Source organism: Pinus tabuliformis, chromosome 8, assembly GCF_031772625.1.
Source record: "Pinus tabuliformis cultivar Carrire ecotype Pingquan chromosome 8, CPIR1, whole genome shotgun sequence".
Classification (NCBI taxonomy): Eukaryota; Viridiplantae; Streptophyta; class Pinopsida; order Pinales; family Pinaceae; genus Pinus; species Pinus tabuliformis.
Genome location: NC_142294.1, coordinates 1,255,862,789 through 1,255,881,549, shown reverse-complemented (window position 1 = coordinate 1,255,881,549; position 18,761 = coordinate 1,255,862,789).

Below are 18,761 nucleotides of genomic sequence, written 5' to 3'. Positions count from 1 at the left end.
ATCAAATTGCCAAAAATAAAAGAATACACTCTAGATGCTCAAATTGATTCTGGAGCCATGAGTAGTTGTTGCAAGTATGGTGCAATTCCTTCCTATTATTGGCAGCCGACTAAATTGCAGTTTAGAGCTATTACAAAAGATGTGATGGAAATCAATCACATAGCTCCTGGTTTTCCAATTTATTTGAATAATGTCCAGGTGAAAGTTACATTGTACAGTTTTGATACAGGTTCTAACTTTCTTCTAGGACAAGATTTTTTGAATGATCTATTGCCTGTCACTTTTGGTAGAGGCACAGTCACCTTCACAACTCCTGAAGGACCAGTCAGCTTGCCCTCTTCTAGTGATTATCAAATAAGAGTACAGCCGACAGACCAAGATTTAGTCTACCACAGTCTCCAAGATCTAACCAAGATTAACAGAATTGTCAAGAATGCAGAACTCCATGGTCCTAAAACTTTGGAGAAAATATCAGACAAGCTCCGGAAAGATTGCACTGCCTCTAGGCCTGATGCATTCTGGACCCGAGAAAAGTATTTTGTGGGCCTTCCTTATAAAGAAAATTATGTTCCAAAGCCACAGAAAGCCAGTGCTAATCATATGAGCCCCTCAGAGCAAGACTTATGTCGACAAGAGATAGCACAATTATTAAAACAGAAACTGATAGAGCCTTGTAAAAGCCCTTGGGCTTGTCCTGCATTTTATGTGAATAAACACAGTGAGCAGAAAAGAGGTAAGAAGCGGCTCGTCATCAACAATAAAGCTCTGAATTATGCCTTGTTACCAATCTGCTATCCTTTGCCCAACAAAGAGCTATTACTTGCCAAAATTGCTAACGCCAATGTTTTCAACAAATTTGACTTAAAAAGTGGTTTCTGGCAGATAGGCATTCTTCCTGATGACAGATACAAGACTGCTTTTACAGTCCCTCATGGCCAATATCAATGGACTGTAATACCTTTTGGTTTGAAAAATGCTTCATCCAATCTTGCTCTCGCGCGATTATTTTGTAGATGCAGTCCAAATCATCGTCACTTTAATAGTCGCGCACCAACTCTATATAGTGCGATCCCTTAGCAGGGTCCAAGAGTATAACTACGCCCAGAGATTTTTTCTCAAAAATCATCTTGCACTTCTTCAGATTAATCACACCGTTCATGTCAGTGGCCCAATCAATTCCTAAGAGCGCGGGTAGGGATTGTTGTCATCAACAATCTTTATTACTTCAAAGTCACCTATTTGCAACTAAATAGGAGACCATTGTAGCGTAGGTCTCCCCATGTGCTCCCATGTCTGCTTCCGCAGGACGTTTGCATCTGATCCTAGATCTAGAATTACTTGATCCATTTCATATTCTCCAACCTGAGGGGTTAACCTCATTTCTCTTCCCGTCCTCATCTTATGCTTTCCAATCTTCCGGACTACGCGCGATTCTCCTGGCGCAGTCCCAGCGCATCTGTTAATGAGTTCCTGTAATCCCTTTACAGCTTTACTGTCGCATAGTAACGTCATGCATGTTTCCAAGAACGTCATGATCATAGATGGGTCCATCTCTGGCTTCTGTTTATCCTTGCTTCCTGAAGTGGAGGCATCAATGAAGCTCTTCTTAGCTTCCATAAAGGTTTCCCGAGTGCGCTTCAAATCAAACTCTGCTTCTTTCGCTGGAGCTTTGCGAACCCAAGTACTATCTTCAGGATGTCTGCCTTCGTCATCTCTCGTCGCGATTCCACTTCGGAGCACAATGTTACAATTTGGATCTTCCTCGCGTGGCTCAGACCTCATCATCTGCAAGTTCTGAGTCGGAGGAGGTGGTAGCGCTCCCTTGTCACGTATCCTAGTGATCAGCATAGGACAATCTTCTGTCTCATGATCAAACAAAGTACAATACAGACATGTTGGACGCGTTAGTTTTGTACAATCGCAGGCATAATGTCCTGGCCCTCCGCAATTGTAGCATATCAACCGTCCGCGACCTCTCCCAGGTCCTCCTCCATCTCGGCCTCGTCTGCGCCCCTGAAATCCTGTTTGCGCCACTCCTGCATTCGAGTCTAGGGACTGCGATTCACCCTGAACTCTGTAGGTGTGAGTTCTATCCATCATCAACTCATAACTCCGACAAGTGCGCTCATCGTGTCCCACCAACCTACAAAAGTTACAGAACAACTATTGTGAGTTTTGTGTGTACTTTTGTAACAAATGGCAGTTTTTTGTAGCATGCTTTCCACTGATTTGACAAATCGTGCACCACAAAGCAGGTGTTGCACCTCTTCGCGGACCTCTAGTCGAGTTGTTTTGTCCTGTTTCAGACTCTGCATCTCAAGGCATAAGTTCTACAACTGCATGTGGATCCGCTGAACTCCCAAATTAGGATCCTGCATCGGGGTCTCATGCAGCCTCATCGCGATCTCTAAGGCCTCTGCCTGAGTCGTTAACTTCTGTTGCGATAGCACGCTCCTTAAATGTGGTGTTAGCGATGCTACAAACCATTCGCGATGTTGTCCATCCGTCAAATTCATATTAGCTTCGCGAATCGTACACTTCAACCTTTGATCCAACTCCCAAGGAGTCTCGCCTGGTAGCATCGTGATTTCTTTGAATCCAATGATCGACTGTGCTTCAAACTTCGGCTTGCTAAATTCTCTATTTAGTGCTGCTTGGATATCTGCGATTCCTGCATTTGGATTATCATTGGAGTGCTTAATATACCAGGTTAGCACGCAGTGCTTCATGGCACTAACTAGTGTCGCTTTCTTTATATTGTCATCGGTAACTCCCTGCGCTTCCCTTACGGCTCTTATGACAAACCAAAATTGCTCCAGATCCTCATTTCCCACTCCCTTGAACACAGGCAACTTTATCGTGCTTGCCATATTGACTTGCGGTGGTGGCGAAGGTGGTATGGGTGAAGATGGAGGTGATGGTGGTGAAGCTGGTGGCGGTGTGGGTGGGGGTGGTATGCGTGGAAACCTCTACCTTATCAAATGAATCGCACTTCGCGAAGAGACCTTTGCAAGCTCTTCCTTGTCCCCTCACGAAGGTGAAATCAAAGGGCTATTCTCTGGTCGGTCTTCCTTCATTTCTGTAGGTTTTTCCACTTCGTGTAGCTCATAACATCAAGGTAATTGAATAACCCTCTTTTCACACAATAGCATTTTAATCCAAGTATTAAGAGACTTTACGTACTTACCTCGTTGTCCTTTGAGAAAACGTCGCTCTACCTTGCTATAGCTAACTGAGGTGTCAACCGCGAACTCAGTAATGAATCCTCTATAATTCAATCCAGCCAGTGATCAATAGCGCGCTATCTTATCCTCCGATGCTTCCAATCTATGCACCAACTCTGGGGTCCACACAATAGGACCGTCGAGCTTCCACCTTCCTTGGCTATTTGCTAGCTTCGCGATCTACTCGTACAGCTCAATAGGGAAAGATGCGAAGAAGATTTCGTGGATCTTTGTGTATAGGTAGCAATCTAACCACTCTTATTTTGTCAGTTGCGGATTCTTGTCCCCCCTGCGTCGCAAACTCGTGAATTCTCTTGTCCAACCAACCTTCAATTTCCTTCTTAGTTGGATTCCAATGATACGACATCAGACACCTCTATGCAGATTTTGGTCCCGGCAACAGAGCCATTTTTTGGCTTGAGGGGGCCTTACCCAGGTTCAGAGTTAATTAGCCAAACAAATCCCTACACTATTGGCCCTTTCAGCATCAGCCCACGAAGCGCGGACTAAAGTCTCACCCGAAGCAGTATGGGGGGATGTTGGAACCAAGTTTTTGCACCCTGGAGATGTCTAAGGGGTCGATTTAGTCCAACTATGCCTACCTTCGCGCGGATCACTTCGCAAAACGTCCTGACCTGCGAGACTTTCGCGCTCTGTTATAACCGCCTTTTCCAGCCTTCACCAGGGGCTGATGTGCTTTCGCGCTACTTATGGCAGCTATCTAAGCTATTTCCATAAGTTACACTATGGATCTTGCTTATCTTCTTGCAATTTTTAGTTATCTTTGCGTAAGCAAATACTTATCTCATATTTATTTAATCAACACAATCATATAATTTTTCCACCATATAAACAGTGAAAGTGCAATTCATACCCAATATACTCAAATCATAAAAACAAGAAATAGATACACAAAATTGATGCGAAACTTCTCTTTATTAATGCTTCAGTGGTTACAGACTCGACTCACCCTGTGCGCTCAGTTGCAGGGGTTCGCGCACTCAGTTGTAGAGCCTTCTCCTACTTTACGACCCAAAGAATCGACTTACACTTCAGACAAGACTCAATTCTTCATCCTGCTTCCCCTCTATTCTCTTCTACAACTTAGAGCCTCGCTCTATTTATACAATCCTATGGTCTGCGGACCATGGGTGGATCTCTAAAGCCGACATTACATTACAAAATTAAGGGCGAACAACCCTATGACTCATGTACAAACTTCACGCTTCGCGCCCACAAAATGCGGAGTCTTTACATCGGATTTACATCTTTTGACCAAAATCTGGGCTTTAAGCCCCAAAACTTCCCTTGGGGGATCCCACGCCCAACAACATGAGTTCATTTGATGATTATTCCTTTTAAGCCGACTTGAAGGAGACTTTGAGAAGGCTGACTTGATGATGATCAAGGAGACTTTGATGGAAGGAGTCTTTAACCAATAAACAAATTGACTTTGACAATAACCTAAAGCCTATAATGGAGACTTGACCTAAGACAAATGACCCGAGCATGAAACCCATGCTTTAATAAGTCGATTTCAATAATAATAAAATTGTTTTTGGTTCTCTTTTGACAAGTATATTACATTTTGAACTCAAGTACAATTATGAAGACCAAACCTAGTTACATTCTTCAACATGCAGAAGATAAAACATCTGGAAAGTGAAATTGAGAAAACCAAAGCTTTTAGTGAAGAAAGTTGGCACAACCATTCCACAGTGACTGTAGGTGGCTTCGCCATTGAAAGACAAAACTTACAGAATGAATACCAAAATCAGTTGAACGAACTGAAACTTAAACACAATTCGTAAAGATCCAACGAATCAAAAACGCACATGCACAACAAATTCGAATATTGAAGGAAGAATGTGACAACAACATTCTAACCATGACGACAACAATGAAGGAAGAAATTGAAACTCTTAAGTTTCAATCAATTCAAAGTCATGAAGCAGAGAATAGTCTGGAGATTTTTAAGGCGCAAGCAATACAAGCCAATGAAATATTAAGGAAAGACCAGGCTAATTTTTTAAAGAAATGGACAAAGTCCGTTTATTTTTTCAACAAAATATGGAACAAAGAGAATAGAATCTTTGGTGGAAGAAGACAAGTACATCAAAGAAAAATTCACATCAATTCTTGAATGGGAAACACAGTTCGAGCCTGAAAACATCTCAAAAGTCTCCAAAACGGATAAAAGACTAATGTTTGCTTCTTTGAGTCAACGACAGTTTGAGGCAAAAGAAATCAAAGAATGCATCAAAAGGGCCACTGAACATTTTCTGTCAGTATGGGATATGGGGACATTTTATAGAGGAATTCGATCTGTCAGGATCCAAACCATTAAAAGATGCAAAACCCGGCTCAATGCAACATAATCTCAAAGACAATGCCATAGATGACCAGAGAGTCATAGACAACCTCAAAACCTGGAATCAAGAAAACTTTCAGAGATTTCTGCAGTTTCCCTTCAAGCAGATCAAACTCATTTCTAAATTTAGAATCAAGTACAAAAAAAAGATAAAAGTTGTGCAAAATTTGATATCTATGTGCGAAGTGAATATTACTCATTTTCATCCTATCCACTTCTCAGTAATTTTTCAGTTGTTCTCAAATTGGGCTAAGTACATCAAGGCAAACACACCACATTTTCTCAGCATGGACAAAGAAGACTAAGATGAGGAGGACGAAGCTTGAAGGGTCTGCGAGATTCCCCTACACAAAATCCTTTCGAGAAGGATTACAATCTCCAGGATTTTTGCTTTTTTTGCAAACAAAGCTTACGTATTTTCTGATTCCAGACTATTGAACAAAGTTCCCTTTTATTCAATAGATATGACCACTTACATTGGAGTAAGGGTCTGTATCTGATGATGTCCAAGAATTTTGTTTTCCAAAGTATTTTTTGAAGTCAAAGCTTTTTGAAGACGAATACTTGGAATTGAATGCATCTTGTTCCTCTAACCACTTTCATTTCTTAATGGATGTACCCCTGCATCACTTCTTAAGTTTACTGATGTTTATCTCTGGCTCAATATTGGCATAATGTGCTTGACAATTTTTTCGCATATGATACACCGTATTTTCTTGTTGAACACAATTTGCAAGCAATTTCTAGATCGAAAGGTTTTTTTCAAAAACAAAACTGCTATTTGAATGCTTATTGACATATGGGATTCATTCCCTATGATCTATATCATTTTTAAATGGATGTATATCGTGCTAAATTATTAATTTTATTCATGTCTATATATAGTAGAATATTTCCACATTCTCTTAAAGACTCCTTAAGATATGGCAATCTATTTTCTTCCTTTGTTAAAGCAAATTTATTTATGCTCTGTGCTTGCATATCTCTTTTGCACTCAACTGCAGTATTGTAACTACAGTGCACTAAATTGCTCATGTTTTGATGATGGTTTCTTTTTAAGTTCCTTATTTTTGCCATTGCATGCACACTTATCTATGCAACAAGAGACTTGTATTTCCAATCAAATTTTTTTAGGCATAGCTTTTTCCAACACAAAAGTTTGACTTGAATGTGTATTGACCTAAAACATTGATCTCCTGCAATCACTTTAAAAAATAATGTATGTGTCTGCTCAATATTAGGATATTCTCCTAACCACTCCTAAGCATATGTTACACTTCTTTTTTCCCCTTCCAAAGGAAATTGTTATATGTTCTCTGATTCCATATCTATTTCATATTGATTCCTCTCATTCAAACTATAATGCAAATAACCATTCTCATATACAACATAAATTCTTTTCATGTAATTTTTTTCTTGGCAGTACATGCAAATATATTTTGGGAAGAAGGTTAATATTTCAACATGAAATTTTTGAAGTTAAATCTTTATGCAGAACAAAACTCTTACTTCAATGTGGAATGACCCACCACATTCATTTTCTCTCGACTTTTATCTCTTTATAGACAATTTTTCTACTCAATTTTTAACTTTATTAATGTATATATGTGCCTAGATAAAACAATATTTTGTTCTACACTTGTCAGCTTACCTTGTTGTGTGTTTCTTTATTTCAAAGCAATTTGTTTTATGTTATGTGATTGCATATGTATTTCATAGTCAACCCTCTTATTCAAACTACAATGCACTTAATTGTTTATGTTTTAATCATAACTTCTTTTCAAGTAACTTTTTTCTATCATCGCATGCAAATATATCTTTGGAACAACATTTTCATTTTCATTTCCCAATCAATTGTTGCAGTGGAAGCTTTTGAAAAACAAAATCGTGAGTTGAATGCATATTTAGCTATCACACACATTTCCTGTCTTAAATTTATTTTGTTGGTGCATGTATTTCCTAATAATTGGTTCACCTTATTCATGTTTAACTCTATTTGTATATAACAATATTATGTTCTACACTTGTCAACTTACCTTGTTGTTTGTTTCTTTCTGTCAAAGCAATTTGTTTTATGTTTTGTGATTGCATATGTATTTGATACTCAACCCCCTTATTCAAACTACAATGCACTTAATTGTTTATGTTTTAATCAGGTCTATCTTTTCAAGTAACTTTTTTCTGTCATCACATGCAAATATATCTTTGGAACAACATTTTCATTTTCATTTCCCAATCAATTGTTGCAATGGAAGCTTTTTAAAAAACAAAATCTTGAGTTGAATGCCTATTTAGCTATCACAAAGATTTCCTGTCTTAAATTTTTTTCTTGGTGCATGTATTTCCTACTCATTTGTTCACCTTATTCATGTATAACTCTGGTTGTATAGAGAATTATTTTTTTCAACACTTGTTACCATATCTTGCAATTTCTTTTCTTTGTCAAAGCACATTGTTGTGTGATGTCTGACTACATATATTTTTTACTATGAACCTTGACATTCAAATGATAATCCACCTAATTGTTATGCTTCTCAAAAAAATTTATTTCCAGGCAATGTATTTTCTTGCGATACATGCAACAATATTTTTTTTAGAATATTGTAATTAAACAAAATAAATGTATTGTTTGACTACATATATTTTTGACTGTGAACCCTGACATTGAAACGACAATGCGCCTAATTCTTCTGCTTCTCAACAAAAGTTCTTTCCAAGCAATGTATTTTCTGGTGGTACATGCAACAATATTTTTTTTACAATATTGTAATTAAACAAAATAAATTTGTTACAATGATATTGTCTTTAACCACTCCTCCTCTTTCTTCCTAAGTGTAACATATGCATTGTTTTGCATTTTAGCAAAACGTTGAAAAGAAAAAGGTGGTGAAATCCGCAAACCATCCAACAATTTCACTCTTGATATAGTTGTAAATGTCAAACCCTACCTCTCTCTGTCTCCTATATCAACAATGGCTCGTTGCAAAGTCATCCCTTGTGATTTGTGTATACTAAACTCTGAAGCCATTTGTCAAGGCATCTATTTAAGATTCCTTTTAACAATTGGTGTTATTGGCACAATGTTTTGACAATTTATATCAAACGGAATGCCTATGTACTTCTCAAAAATAACTATAGCAAACATTGGAAGTTTGGGCGGCTTCAAACAGGGCATATAGTAGATATCCTCAACATATCCCAGCGCACAATTTACTAGCCTAGCTTCAACCCACAAATTACATGTCAACATGACACGCTCTCCACGACATAATGACACCTCATGCTCCAACACATCCTCATCGCTATCAACTATTTTTGTTCTTCTGATCTGCTCTGCAACACACCTCACAATTGGGAAATTCAATGATTTGAGCATCTTCTAATTGTTCACCAAATTATTTGTTGCAAACAAGTGAATCGAAGAATCAAATAAACTCTTTTCGTTTGGACGCAGGCAACCGTCAACACGTGAGATGAGAAGATCCCAATCATGCAGAGTAGGCTCTACATTTTTGATATTAGTTAATATATTTTGAAAAGACGCATGTCTAGGATCATCTCCCTGTTGCCTAAAGATTTTATCCAAAGTGAAAACAATATTGAAGCTTTCCCACAACACTTTCCCTATTGTTCTCCCTGCATACAAAGGTTTATCCTTGACAAGAGGCAGTTGCCCTAGGTCACCCACAAGAATCATCGACCTGCCACCAAAAGGAGAGTCCTTTTTTTCAAGAAAGGCTTCTCACAAATGTGCATCTATCTATATAAACAACCTTGGAACTATAAAGCTCATCTCATCAATCAAAACATAATGAATGTGCCTCATTTCTTCTTGAAACATTGTTAGGGCTTGCCCACTCAATGGTTTCATATCTTTTATAGGAATTTTTAAAGCTGAGTGTATTGTCTTTCCATGTATATTGAAAGCAACAATGCATGTGGGAGCGAGAGCAACAACAGTGGACTTCTAACGCCCATTACAGAAGAAGAAAGAGCATGACAAATACAATGAATAAGAGAAGACTTCCTAGTTCTAATTGTTCCTTGAATAATCATTTTCAACACATCATTCCTTTCAGCATCAACAAAGTGGCGTAAAATGATCTCAAAAGCAGCGCGTTGTTTCTCAGATAAAGAGGAATGTGGCAATATTGTCTCTCCAATTGATTCACCATTAACAACACCCATTAACTGAGTATATTTTATAAAACTGATAGCCTATTCCATAATTTCATCTGGCACCATTATTTCCTGCCAATTACAATCAACATCGTAATCCCTTATGCCAATATTGTCAAGGTCAGAAATCATTACACTGTTCAGAGGAATAATCGGGGAAAGAACTTGCCACTCTTTAGAATCTTGTCAACATTATCTTCATGAACAAGGAGCTCGACATCCTCTTCATTACTCTCATACAACAAAGGGCCTCGATCAACATGCCACACGTGATACCTTAAACTCCTCCAATTCTCAATGATAATTTCGCTTGAATTTCATATATCAGAAGAAATGTCACGAAACGGTTTGTACAAAAGCAGCTCGCTCGAGCAAAATGTTTCAAAATCTTTTGACCCCTCGCTCGAAATAGCATAAAAACATGGCCACATACGAAAAATAACATGCACATTACGTGTTCTCCATGGTTCCTGCCTCCACCTCCACTTTCCATCATATCTCCATGATCTCATCATTTCTATCAAACACAAATGCTCCAGAAAATGGGGGCGATTTTGATATAGTTGGAGAAAATTGTTCTCACATGAAATTTCATCAGATTGCACTAACAATCTTTGCAACACTTTCTTGCCAACATTCAATGCAACAAATTTGCAACTACACACAACAAGAGGCAACTTTAGCAACATATGGCATGTTTCTTGTGCACCAATGTCTCACTCAACAAGCGTCTCTGCAAGAAACCTTCTATATGCAGACAACGCAGGAGCGTCAAATCCACCTGCACTTGCAACCCTTGTCAACATCTCATGATAACTTTCAAACCTTCTTTCTGCCTTCGAAGCATATTTTGCAATATATTTCAATATTGCATGTTGAGAAATAACTGCTTGACAATCGACATTTGCTCGCCACATAGTGAGAAGGTCCGCATTATGGACATTCCAATAGTCATTGTTCCTTGTTGCTTCATATTTCTTCCTTCCTTTTTCATCTACGTACATTACAGACTTAGCACGCACCTTCCATGGAGCATCGTAACAGCATGAAAGGATACACCCTTTTTCTGTAAACACAAATCAACACTGCATTTTGTGTGTCTTTGCACTCTGTTGACCAAATGCTCATAATCTTCATTAGGATTGCATGAAAAAATATGTGAGGTTTTCAAAAGGCACGGGTCATCATTAACACTTCAAGGAACCATCACATTACAACAGTGTATGTTGTGTGGATTCCATGTTGTTACATATTTTTCAAAGTAGGACTTGGCTTCATCAACATCCAAACAGTTGGTCCAATCTAGTGTTTCCATATTCGGAGCTCTTGGCAGCCACAAGAAACCATGGATGTGCACTGAGCCCCTGTGCTACCACTCATACCTACCATAAAAAATTTAACTTGTAGTTATCATATAAAAACCAACCAAAACAACAGAGGCATCATTCCAAGCCCATAGACAATATATCAAAAGAAAGAACCACAAACCTATACCAGAAGTCTTTAGCTCCAAGATACTTCTCAAGAACCAATTCACGAAATATATTAAATCTTTGGTGCATGTACATAACAACTATATGCGGTTATTGAATAACATTCTCAAACCTTTTTCGCATGTTTATTTCACGGATGACAACGTGTCGCTGAAGGGATAAGCCAATGCAAGTCATGCCACTTAGTATTAGCTGCACTTAACGTAAAACACAATGTTGGGCAACTTAACTGTGTGATCATGTCAGTCAACTCAAAACGAAATTTTGTCCAATATGCCCTTGTACCCCTAAGACAACAACCAAAACACATTAATTTATCAGCCAATTTATTGTCAGGCAGATCCCCGAGTTGTTGACGCAACTCTTGAACAGTTGCAAGTGCAGTCTCATGGATATTCTTTTTCAAGAAGAAAGAAGTTGTTCCCTGGCTATGATGATGCATAATCATATTCAATAGGAAATACCGAAACCGAGGATGGCTTCCAAATCTTTGATCACAATACCTAAGTAGATGCAAACCATATTCATGCATTTCAACATTGCAAATACATGGATGCAACCAATTAGCATCACCAATGGGAAACAAATTTGGGAAGGCCATGTCTAGCAACCCCTCAATGTTATATTCATTGACAGGGGATGTGCCAATATCTGACCATTCCACTGCTTCATCGCTTCTAGAATCTGCACTTCCAATGAATCTCCTTATCCATTCCACTTCCCTGCACTCATTAGGCATACAAGAGAGAAACGATGATGTATGGAAGTGCAAACCACCATCCCCGAACATTTCTGTTGATTTTTAATGTACCTTGGAAAAGTGGTTTCCCATGGGTTAGTCTCTACCTAGGGAAAAGTGTCCAAAATAATTATTTTCCTAAGTGTGGCTTTATAAAGTGAAATTGAATTTATAAGTGGTAAAGTCAATGTTAAATTATAAAGTGAAAAGTGACTTTAGACATAAAATACAATGTGGGTACTTTATTTGATGGGTGAGTTAAAAAATAGAAAGTGAGAATTAAATGCACATTTATTCTCATCCCTTGATCTAAATGAATATGAGCCATTAGATCTTAGGGTTGCCCAAAAGTCATTTTGGGGAAACAGAAGGGGGAAAAGAAAAGAGAGATACTACATTCATTCTTCATAAGCAAATTGAAGAAAGGAGGTTGAGAGCTGGGGAAAAGGTTTAAAGGAGAAATTTGTTGCAGCAAGCTGAAGGAGTGATTTTTGGGCAAAGCTGGGAATGGAAATCAAAGTTTAAAAGTCAACAGAAGGTGCAGTATGAACATCATTTAATGTTGTGAGCTGCACGCCATTTGAGATAAGTTTTTGAAAAAAAAATCTGTACAGTCCATACAGCGGTACAAAAATCTGTACAGTCTGTATGGGACAATCCGTATAATTGTATCAGTACAGTACATATTTTCAACTTTAAGTGGGCATCAAAATTAAGGCAAAGTGGGCACAGTTTCAAGGAGTTTTGGGCTAAAGAGATAAGTTGTATTTTGCTATTTTGTTTTATCTACAAACGTATTTTTCCTTAACTTGAAAGATAAATAAATTTGAAGAGCTCTCTAACAGGTTTTCCCGGAGAAGATTGAAGGGGTTTTGTCTGGGTCTAAGTTGACCAAAAATCTGTGTATTTTTATGTGTGTCGCTGGTCTGGTTATGTCCATATTTATTTTCAGCATGTGTTGACAGTCCCATGTATTTTAATCTGAAAATTTCATTTCCAAAATTCCGAATGTTGAATGTATGTTTATGGGAAAGGGCATTTAAATGAATGGGAGTGATAAGGTGAAACTAAAACCAGGTTGGGATTGTTGGAAACTTTTTTTTGGTCATCAAATTTCAACATAATATCCAAGGTACAGACTGAAAATTGCAGTTTGAACAGCAGACAGTAGTTTGAGACAACAAATAGTGGTTTGGACAACAAAATGATATTTTGGGACAGCAAGGTGAAATTTCACACAAACTGAACTTTTGAGACAACAAGGTGTGTTGGAAATTTCATTTCTCCATTTTCTTGGTTTTGTAAATTTTGGACAGCAATCATGGCCATGTTCTTAAGGATAGAGGACAGACTGGATGGAATATCCAACTATGCCATTTGGAAGGACAAAATTCAGACAGTGTTTGAGGAGGCAGCAGTTTGAGACATAGTGCGGAAAGTGGTTGTACCTCCTACTATTGCAGATGAACTTGTTGAATTCACAAAAAATAATGCAAAGTCAAAAAGGATTTTGATGGACAATCTGAAGGATCATGTGGTTCCTCAAGTGATAGGAAACACATATGCATATCAAATGTGGAAACTTCTAACCACTCTCTATCAGAGTACCAATGATAGCAGGAATATGGTACTCAGAGATTAATTAAAGAACATTAGGATGACAAAGGTTGAAAGTGTAGTTCATTATCTTGGCAGAGTCAAACAGGTACATGATGATTTGACTGTTATTGGTGAAAAAGTTGACCCCACAGAGTTAGTTAGGATAGTTGTAGCGAGACTTCCTAAGTCTTGGGAGGTCTTTGGAGATATTATTACCTCTAGGGAGAATCTTCCCAATTGAGACAGATTCTATGATGATTGTGTGCAACATGAGATACGAAAGACTGGCAGTGGTGTGGGTGAAGATAGCAGATGAGGAGGATGTAGCCTTGACAATCAGGGGGAAGAACAAAGGGAAGGCCAAGAAAGGGATCTCATTAGATGGAGCTAAGGGAAAGGAGAAGAAGAAAAGGAAAGATACGGATATGTCCAAAGTCAAATGTTGGGCATGTCAAAAGATGGGACACTATGTTGCTACGTGTCCTGAGAGGAGAACAAGGGGAAGAAGGGTATTGCAGCTTCAGCAGAGGTGGAGTAGTTTTCTTCACAATTTGACCAGGACTTTTCATTTATTACTTCTACATCTAGTAGGAGTACATCATCTAATGTGTGGTACATAGACAGCGAGGCTTCCGCCATATGATAGGGGCACGGGAGTATTTTTCAGAGCTTGCCGAGAGGACACTTGATATTGAGATAGTACTAAGAGATGACTGCACTGTGAGAGATGTTGGTGTGGGGATGTAACCTTTGAGAGGGAGTCTTTGCCTCCTTTGAAGGTCATGGATGTTTTGTATGTTCCAGGGATGAAGAACTTGATTTCAGTGTCTGCTATGGAGGAGAAGGGGTTTGACATCATTTTCTCAGGAGGGCGGATATTGATGCATCCCAAGGGAGCTTCCATCACTTCGGCCAAAGTGATTGGAGTCTGCTCTAGGAAACTATACAAGCTCAATTTTCAATCGGTAGGAGCATTGGCGAGTAGCACATCTGGTAGCACTCACACTAGTACCACCAGCAGTAGAGACTTGTGTGAGTTATGGCACTAGAGGATGGCGCATATGCATCATGGAGCTTTGAGAGTACTGAGGGAGATCACTAATGGAGTTCCTGACTTCAGTGTCGAGCATTATGAGGTTTACAGAGGGTGTGCTTTGGGTAAGTACACCAAGTTACCATTCCCAGCAAGCGACAGCAGATCTACAGGTATACTAGACTTGATTCATACTGATGTTAGTGGCCGTATGTCTCATAAGTCTTTGGATGGTTATGAGTATTATGTTATATTCATTGATGACTACTCTAGGAGGAATTGGATATACTTCCTGAAGACCAAGGGTGAGGTCTTCAGTCGGTTTAAAGAGTTCAAAGCTCTTGTGGAAAAGCAGACAGGTAGCAAGATTCAGGTCTTGAGGTCAGACAATGGTGGTGAGTACACCGATGATGGGTTTTCTGACTTCTGTGCACAGGAGGGCATTAGGAGAGAGTTCACGGTTCCTTACAACCCCCAGCAGAATGGGGTGTCTGAAAGGAAGAACAGAGCTATTGTTGGGGTTGTTAGAGCGATGATTCATGATCAGGGGCTCCCTTTGTTTTTGTGGGCTGAGGCCTACAATACTATTGTCTATCTTCAAAACAGGGGTCCTCACAGAGTATTGGGGAATATGACTCGGAGGAGGCTTTCACTGGAGAGAAGCCTCATGTGGCACATCGTCGTATCTTTGGATGTCTCACATATTCTTATATCCCCAAGGAGCAGAGGATGAAGCTGGAACCCATGGCAGAGAAGGGTATCTTTATGGGTTACAGCGAGACTTTGAAGGCCTATCGGATCTTCATTCTTTCTAAACCGAGAGTGGTGATTAGGAGATGTGAAGTTCGAGGAGGAGTGGACCTATCGGAGATCACGGGAGTATGATGAGAGAGAGTCACGAACTTCTCCTCAGCAGGGAGGTCAGGTACAGGGAGCAGGACCTCAGGGTTATGGATCGACTGGTACAGGAGGTACTTAAGTGTCAGTGACATCTGGGGCACTAGTGGCGAGTTCACGAAGCACTTCTTTAGGGAGTCCACTGGTACAGAGTTCACATGGCACTTCAACTGACACAGGCACAGGTGCCAGTATAGGTACTTCGAGGACAGGTGTTGGTATAGGCACACTGGGGTCAATTGGCAGACCTTCAGGTTCCCCAGACTGGGGGGTAGAGGATGAGGTTCCCTATGGGGAAGAATCTTTAGGGAAGAGGAGGCCCAAGTGGCTTCAAAACACCTTGAAGGAAGCAGAGTCGTTGGTCCTCCGAAGAGGGTGAATAGGGAGAGTGTGCCACCTGAGAGGTTTTGCAGTTATGTATCCAAGACTACCAACATTGTTGACTCTGAGCCTACTAGCTATGAGGAGGTTGCCAGCCAAGAGCTATGGAGAGAGGCTATGGTGGAGGAGTATGCCTCTATCATTAAGAACAATGTCTAGAAAGTGGTGCCCAGGCCTGAGGGAGAGTCAGTTGTGACTTCCAAGTGGCTCTACAATATCAGTCATGTTGTGGATGGCAAAATTGAGAAGTTCAAGGCAAGGTTTGTGGCTAGAGGGTTCTCACAGATAGAGGGAGTTGACTATGATGAGACCTTCGCTCTCGTATCTCAGTGCGCTTCTATTCGGTCCCTTATTTCTATTGCTGCAAAAATGGATTGGCAGATCCATCAGTTGGATGTGAAGACATCATTTCTGAATGGAGTTATAGAGGAGGAGGTGTATGTTAAGCAGCCATAAGGCTTTGAGGTACTTGGGCGGGAGACCCATGTATGTTGGTTGAGGTGAGCACTCTACAGACTTAAGCAAGCTCCAAGAGCTTGGTATTCGAGGATTGATACTTACTTGCAGCAGATGGGTTTCACGAAGAGTGATGCAAATCTGAACCTATACTACATTGTTGTAGGGGATGATCTGCTCATTCTTGTGTTGTATGTTGATGACTTATTCATTACTGGGGCAAAGAGACTGATTAATGGTTGTAAGGAGGATCTTGCTATGGGGTTCGACATGAAGGACATTGGGTTGATGCATTACTTTTTAGGGCTTCAGGTGTGGCAGGTGGAGGAGCATATATTTCTGGGACAGGGGGAGTATGTTGTGGATGTGTTGAGCAGATTTCACATGGCAGACTGTAGACCCATGTCCACACCTATGATCACCAAATGGAAGAAGCTTCATGCTTCAAATTCTAGTTTGGTGGATCCCACATTGTATAGGCATCTTATTGGGTCCTTGATGTATCTGGTCAACACTATGCCAGATATATGTTTTGCAATGAACACACTTAGCCAGTTCATGTTGAGCCCAAGAAGGTGCACTGGGTCGCTGCAAATCACATTCTTCGCTACATGCAGGGGGTCGTTGATTATGGTCTGGACTATAGGTGGGGAGATGGAGTGAGGTTGGCAGGTTACACATATTCAGATTGGGTAGGTTGTGCTTCTGACAGGAAAAACACTTCACCGTGTTGCTTCGGATTGGGTTCGGCAGTTGTGTCGTGGTTCAGTCAAAAGAAAAAGTTGGTTGCTTTGAGCTCTTCTAAGGCTGACTATATGGCTGCTAGCCAAGCTAGTTGTGAGGCCATTTGGCTTCGCGAGTTGTTGTATGGCATATTTGATCGAGAGTTGAGACCGATGATTATTCATTGTGATACTTAGAGTTGCATTAAACTCACGGAGAATCCAGTGTTTCATGAAAAGTCAAAAAAATTGACATCAGATATCATTTCATCGAGGACTATATTCAAAAGGGGACAATGAAGTTGGAGTATATATCAACAGATGAGCAGGTGACCGATGTTCTCACAAAGTCCTTGCCAAGAGGAAAGCATGTCCATTTTAGGGACAAAATGGGTGTGATGAGAAACAATTTACTCGGTAAGAGGGCATCTTGATTTTTAATGTACCTTGGACAAGTGGTTTCCCATGGGTTAGTCTCTACCTAGGGAAAAGTGTCCAAAATAATTCTTTTCCTAAGTGTGACTTTATAAAGTGAAAAGTAACTTTAGACATAAAGTACAATGTGGGTACTTTATTTAATGGGTGAGTTAAAAAATACAAAGTGAGAATTAATGCACATTTATTCTCATTCTTGATCTAAATGAATCTGAGCCATTAGATCTTAGGGTTGCCCAAAAGTCATTTAGGGGAACAAAAGGGGGAAAAGAAAAGAGGGACTACATTCATTCTTCATGAGTAGATTAGAGAAAGGGCGCTGAGAGCTGGAGAAAAGTTATGAAGGAGAAATTTGTTGCAGCAAGCTGAAGGAGTGATTTCTGGGCAAAGTTGGGCATGGAAATCAAAATTTAGAAGACAACAAATGGTACAGTACGAAAAACATTGAATGTTGTGAGCTGCACGTCATTCGAGAGAAGTTTTTGAAAGAAAATCCGTACAGTGCGTACAGTGGTACAGAAATCCGTATAGTATGTACAGTTGTATCCATACAATACATATTTTCAGCTTCAAGTGGGCACAAAAATTGAGGCAAAGTGGGCACAGTTTTCAGGGAGTTTTGGCTTAAGAGATAAGTTGTATTTTGTTGTTTTGGTTTGTCTGCAAATGTATTTTTCCTGAACTTGAAAGATAAAAAAATTTGAAGAGCTCTCTAAAAGGTTTTCCCCAGAGAAGATTGAAGGGGTTTTGCCTAGGTCTAAGTTGACCAAAAATCTTTGTGTACTTTTATGTGTGTTGCTAATCTGGTTATTTCCATATTTATTTTCAGCAAGTGTTGGCAATCCTATGTGTTTTAATCTGAAAATTTCATTTCCAGAATTCTATATGTTGAATGTATGTTTATGGGAAAGGGAATTTAACTGAATGGGAGTGATAAGGTGAAATTAAAACCGGGTTGGGATTGTTGGAAACTTTTTTCTGGTCATCAAATTTCAACAATTTCAATGTCCTCATCGGCTCTCCCTATTTCACCAGATAAATATCTACATACTGTCGCCTACTAGACACATTAGCTAGTCGTTATGGCAGAGCAGCCACATAATCCATATAGATTTCAACATCCCTGTAATATTTATCCATCTGAATTTTGTATACCAATGCATCTAGCACACATTGTCTCTTGAAATAGCATTCATAATACTTGGACTCAACGCTGCATCTCCTAACAATCA